This window comes from Oryzias melastigma, linkage group LG14, assembly GCF_002922805.2.
Source record: "Oryzias melastigma strain HK-1 linkage group LG14, ASM292280v2, whole genome shotgun sequence".
Taxonomy (NCBI): Eukaryota; Metazoa; Chordata; class Actinopteri; order Beloniformes; family Adrianichthyidae; genus Oryzias; species Oryzias melastigma.
Window position 1 is genome coordinate 5,372,484 of NC_050525.1, and position 6,598 is coordinate 5,379,081.

At 40.3% G+C, this 6,598-nt stretch overlaps 1 long non-coding RNA gene across 1 annotated transcript in view; it reads left to right on the top strand.

The window, feature by feature from the left end:
- The window catches only part of LOC112138079, a 57,753-nt gene that overhangs the window by 721 nt on the left and 50,434 nt on the right, over positions 1-6,598 (top strand). The window lies entirely within an intron of this gene.

Here is a 6,598-nt window from a genome sequence, read left to right on the forward strand (position 1 = left end):
CAGCATGGAGCATGCTCCCTCAGCTCCTGCAGCCTCTATTCTGGGCATGTAGGTCAGAGTGTAAGAGAGCAGGAGGAGCATCGCTGATGGAGGAGGCTTTTCCTCCTCACTCCTGACTCCTCTCAGATCCATTCTCTGCTTAAAACAACAACTTTCTCCAGTTTCAAGAGGTGGACACGTCTCTGAATTGGAGGAAGTGCCGCCGTGGCCGTGGACCATCAGATCCCCGCGCCGTCCTTCACGGCAGGTGAAGACAAGCGGACAGATAACCCCGCTGACCCCACGGCTGCTTTTAGCCTCCCGCCCAGGCCTCTGTGGTTATAAATTAGCCGGGCTGCTGTGTGCCGGCAGTAAAAAGGAAAGGCCCACTTAGCAGCTCTGATTTATTAGCTGTTAGCCCGCCGCTGACATGTGAATGACAGCGCTGCCATCCAGGATGGAAACACAAACTCAACACAAACTCAGAGAGCAGCAGGAAAGCTGGAGCCGTTTCCCCCTTCTGCCCCTCCACCCAGGAGGATGGAGAGGAGGGAGTGGGAGCGTTTCCACCTCCTCCGGATGTTTCTCCATCATTCCTGGTGGTGTGGTACTCTCCATCATCTAGAGCAGGGGGTCAAACTCAACCACACAAGGGGCCAAAACCCAAAACACACCTGAGGTGGCGGGCCGAACAGGATAAACATTGATTGAACACTCTAAAACTACATTTTTAAAACTTTAAAAACATAACTTTTTTACATAATTATAAACTAGATATATAGCATTACATGAGATACTGCTAGTGTGAATGCTGTAAGCTGAATTTGGCCGCTAAAGATGATAGTGCTGTTAGCTGAAGATGCTGAAATTTATATCTAAAATCACTGAAGCTGATAGCCAGCTAAGAATTAGCTAAATGCATATTAGCCTAAAACACTAATAACAAACCTAGTTTAGCCAAAACAGCTGGTGTGTAAATATTAGCCTAACTCCAAAACAGCCTAAAAACTACAAAAAGCCTAAATTAGCAGAAACAGCTAGCATGTAGCTGAAATATTAGCTAACCTACAAAATACCCTAAAAAAATCTTAGTAAATACCAAAATAGTCCATAAAGCTAGCAGAATGCCAATTTAAAAAACTTTAAAACTGTAACTTTTTAGCATAATTATGAATAATAAAAAGGTAGGAATATTATTCCAGAATAAATCAACTTAAACCTTAAATAACTTTCAATATTTTACACTCAATAAAAATATATATTGTTGACGTATACAAGTTATTAAGTACAAGATAACATTTGGCCATTAATAAAAACAAAATAAAATGATCTGGAGGGCCGCACAGAATTACCCAGATCCGGCCCCAGGGCCTTGACTTTGAGAAATGTGCTCTATCGAGAAAAAGTTGTCGCCCAGTCCATCTCAGTTGTATGGAATCACTGGGCCGGGAATCACTGGGTACCTCATGATACGATGCGATACACAATACATGGCTCACAATATCGAAGATATCACGATACTGCGATAATTGGTAAAATCGTCTCTAATAACTAACATTATATGAAGGAAGAACACATATTTTAAAAGAAAATATTTGCGATTTTTTTTTTTTTGCTTGAACACAATCGAAACAAACAACTTTTGTCTTTTTTGTGTGCAACAAATAATAGACACTTTACTGCAACATTGGTGAAATCAGTAATATTGTCTTTGACAAACATTGACACCAACTGAATTGGAATTATCTGTAAAATTCATTGTTAACAACAGTAAACATGATCAGCAGTACCACTACTTAGTGCAGAATTGTTGTAAACAACAGAACAAAAATTAAATACTTCCAGTAGCTGCCAGACATTGGTGCTTGCGAAAGCCAGTCTGGCAATGTTTGCCCCTATCTACCTCCAAAGGAACATCTCACCAAAGAATGACAAATATAACGTTTTACAGCCTCTTCAAACGAAAATAAAAGATCAATACTTGGTGAGAACCCATCGAGAATCAATCGCAGGACTAAATATCGCGATATATCACAATATTGATATTTTGGCACAACCCCATTCAGTTGTGAGACTGAGTGTTCAGTAAATCAGGTAAAGTTTAAAGTCACAGAGGTGTTGCTCAGTTCCGTACCATATTCACATAAAAAACAGCCTCTCTACAAGATAAATTAAACTGTCTTAAATAAGGAAAATATTTTATTGAGGAAATAACTTCTGTTGACAATGATTTGCTCCAGCTAGAATCATTTTCAGACAGTTTAATAAATGTAGAAAGTAGATATTTAAAATGATAAGAAGTTTTATTTTTTGGGAGTTTACATAAAGGTGAACATTGTTATCTTGCTCAGATCAGGAAAATAGTTTTTTTTCAAACAATCTTGGTCATATTTTTAAAAAATTCCATTATCATTTGCCCACTTTTAATAATTGTTAAAAGTTGGGCAGTCTTTTGCCATTTTTGTCCCGTCTCAATGTCTGACAGAAGTTCACGGCCTGGTCTTTATGGTGTAATGGATAAACATGACATAATGAAAGGATTAGTGTCTGGTATTTTCTAAATATGCCTGTCAAAGTAGAAGTCCTGCTTTTGTCTGGTAAACACACATTTTTCTCTGAAATTGAAAGTTCTTCTTCTGTTTCCTTTCTGAATCTTTGACACTTTCCAACAATGTTTTTTTTTGTTACCCGTGCTATCTTGGGAGTTTCCTTTCAGCATCAATGTATTATTTGTTAGCAGCTTGTAAAATGTAACAGAGAAACGAACGAACAATTATTTTATTAGTTGACTAATCACCAATTATTTTTCCGATTAGTCGACTAATCGAGTCATGCGCTAAGTGGATGTAAAACACACATCTTAATCATCATTAACTTTAGACTACATGAAGAGTTCAAGAAAAGTTTTTGACAGAAGCTCCTCCCACACGCGGTGTGAACTTCAGGTTAACAGGCAAATGTCAAGCAGCAACTTTGACATGTTAAAACTAAGACGGTGTACAGTACATGAATTTGACGGCAATTGTATTTGGTGTGGACATACAATTGATTTTGGTAATGTGCGTGTGGGAGGTGGTGGGGGGGTGGTCCGTGGTACACGTGTGTGGCGAACTGTGGCTAGTGATCCCTACGGATTATCTGTGATCCATTGCACCCCTACAACAAACATTGTGTAGGGGTGCATTTTTCTCCAAGCCTGGTTCAGTTTTTGTTTTTTGAGAAAGATTATTTAACACGTTTCAAATCATTTCTGGTTTTCATTGGTTAAGTCTTGTAAAAAAAACAAAAAAAACCCAAACACATTTAGTGTCCATTTAGGTCAGGGTTCTCAAAATGAGTTTACCTCGGGGTATGGGGTTCCATTTGCGGTAAAAATATGTGTTTACGTCCACTGTTTATGTCAGGGGTCTGTTGTCTAAGTCTACTGAACAAATTTATTGAACATTTGTTCATGTCTATTAGGGATGTGCCAAATTATCGATATTGCAATATGTCACGATGTTTAGTCCTGCGATTCATTCTCGATGGGTTCTCGCCAAGTATCGATCTTATATTTTCATTTGAAGAGGCTGTTGCGCTGAGCGTCGTGATTTTGACCAATTATTGCAGTATCGCAATATCATCGATATCGTGAGCCATGTATCGCGTATCGTATCGCATTGTGAGGTACCCAGTGATTCCCAGCAATAATATCTATGAACTACTAAACAACATCTTCTGCATGTCCTGTGAAACGACAGGAGCTAACGACACTAGCAACCAGATCCAACGACAATAGCAAATGCAACATTTTAAGCATAAAGCTGAAACATCACAAAGCAAATACAAAGTTACCATCAAAAAGCCTAGACATGCAGAAGATATTGCTTAGTAGACATTGAACTCTCATATTAAGGCGGGGGCTACACAATATCAACTTGGGGTCCACAAATGGCCCGTGGGCTGCCAGTTTGAGACCCCTGATTTAGAGTCTTTCTTTAACTGGAAGTACCAACACTTATGCTCACATATAGAGTCTGAATGGAAATATTTTTCCATAAAAATATTCACTATAAAAACTACTACAGATATGCTCCGGTTGTCTTAAGGAAGCAGGGCATGAACTGTTTCGCACTAATCTTGATTCAGAATCAGAAAAATCCTTAGCGTTGGATCCTGTGTGGTAGCTGTGTAAATATGAGTCTCATTTACGGAGTGAAAGAAGGCCAAAGAATCAAACTCTGAGCAGAGTTTTGTGTTTTCTGTTGGTCATTGAACGGACGGGGCTGACTCGGACGCCGACAGCAGGCTGAGTCTAGAGTTGAAGCTGTTCCTGAGAACACCAAAGCAGATGTGAGCGATGAAGTCAATGCCTGCAGTCACACGAGCGGACTGTGAACTCACGTCCAACGAGGAAGGAATATGACACCAAGAATTACAACAACTCTTAAGCTGGGAGCCAGGGGACCATGGGAAACCTGAGCCGGTCTCATCTCGCTGCCTTTGTTTCCTCCGCTCCTCCGTGTCCTGTAAATAAGTGACAGGACTTTCACAGTTTGTTCCTACAGCTTTCATTGTTGCTGCAACATCCTGATCAGAGCGGAGATACCGTCACACCGCCGGGTGAAGCAACTCGGCCCTTCCAGCAGCAACCTCGGATGGGTTTCACACTCTCGTCTTCATCGTTCAGTAAACATTAAATATGAACGTTCCTAATACCTCAAGAAAGCTGTTTAATCTCTGCCTCTATTTAAAGATCAAATCTTTGATTCCTTGAGTTACTGATGATGTGAGTCTAGTCTAGTGTAGATAGATCTTCAGATTTCTGGAAATCCTCTGAACTCAATCAGAGTTACTCAAAAGTAGATCATTTTTGTAAATTCAGCGTAAAGAATACATTTGGACATAAAGGCACACAAACAGCTCTGCTGGGTCGACTGTTAATGGATGATGTCATGTCTACGATGAAGGCTGTGCACACCCCCCCCTCATCATTTCTCCTCCAGCTGTCCCTCTGACAAAAGAGGAAACCACAAAAAACGAAACACGTTCTTTTTCAGTATTCTGATAAATCTTCCATTTCCAAAATCACATGTGATGACCAATTATCAAAAATTCATTCATGAGTTTATTATCTTTTTTTAAAATAAAGCATTCTTTAGACTCCCGGATATTTATTTCTTTTGTAAAATTGTTCCCAGTGATATTTTAATGAGGATTTGGCAGTTTTTAACCAAAATCAAAAAGCCTTAAGACATATTTTATGCTTATTAGCTCATTAGAAACAGAATTTGGGTTGTGGCTGTTGGCTCAGAGCAACCCGCCCCTCTCCCCATCGCTGAGAGCTCTGTTTGCGCACTTAAGCGCAAGGTTAGAGCCTCAAGCTAACTTTAGCGGCGCAAAAATAACGACGGGCAATATTGGATCAATCCAGTCGTACAGTTTTGATCCAGAGCCCATCTCAGACGATCACATGAGCGTTGAAGGCTCATCATTTCTCACACATCTAAGCAGGCGGGGTGCAGTGGAGAAGAGAGACTTTGGCACGCCCATTTCAGTAGCTGTGTCATTAGTCTGAACTTTTTTTAGCATCCGGTTTTCTGATCCAACACAACTTGAATTAAGCAATACTCAGAAAAGCAGCTTTAGTCATAAATTATTTTGTGTAGGTCCTCTACTATGAGAAAAATGCTACAAAAACATATTCAAAACACACTAAAAAACGATTTTCATTGGAGTGGGTCTTTAAAGACTAGCTTTATTGATTGAAAAAATCAATACATTTCAATTGTATTTATATAGCCCAATATCACAAAACAATTCTCTCATTGGGCTTTATACCGGTAATTGTACAGAGTCCTCATAAAACATAACCAATAGCTGATTGCTGTACTAAACTTAACAGGCTAAACTAAACTGGTTATCCCTGCCCTTAGACCCTTAGACCCTCCTTCTCTGTGAGGAAAAACTCCTAAAAAAACGGATTCAGGAAAAAAAAAGAAATTTTAGGGATATCCACATGAAGGAGAGATCCTCTTCCAGCATTCACCAGGACTGTTAAAGAAGGATAATCTAACTCTACAACTACGTATTTGAAGAGTATTCATCCAGATAGAACTGGGGGATGGGTGGAGGGCGAAGTCCACGGCCAAGACGAGCCAGAGGCGAGGCTCACAGCCAAGACTAGCCAGGGGTAAGGTCCTCGGCCAAGACGAGTCGGAAGCGAGGTCCACGGCCAAGACGAGCCGGAGGCGAGGCCCTCGGTCAAGACGAGCCGGAGGCGAGGCCCTCGCCCAAGACAAGCCGGAGGCGAGGTCCATGGCCAAGACGAGACAGAGGCGAGGTCTATGGCTGAGAACTGGAGGACAGAAGATCCACCTGGAATCTGAAATCAAAATGAAAGAGAAACAACATGTGAATTACACTGCACCAAACAGAAGCACAGATAACTACATCTAATTAATAATAAAGAGTCAAGGAGAAGAGAAGTAAATGAGAAACTTCCGGCAGCCTCTAACAACTTATTGTTATTTAATTTTAATGCAGACACGCTAATAGTAAGATGCATGTGGTATGGCACATATAGCCGATGGTAATGACTACAATGATAGAAAATCCAAAATTTTAAGCAAGTCAATAT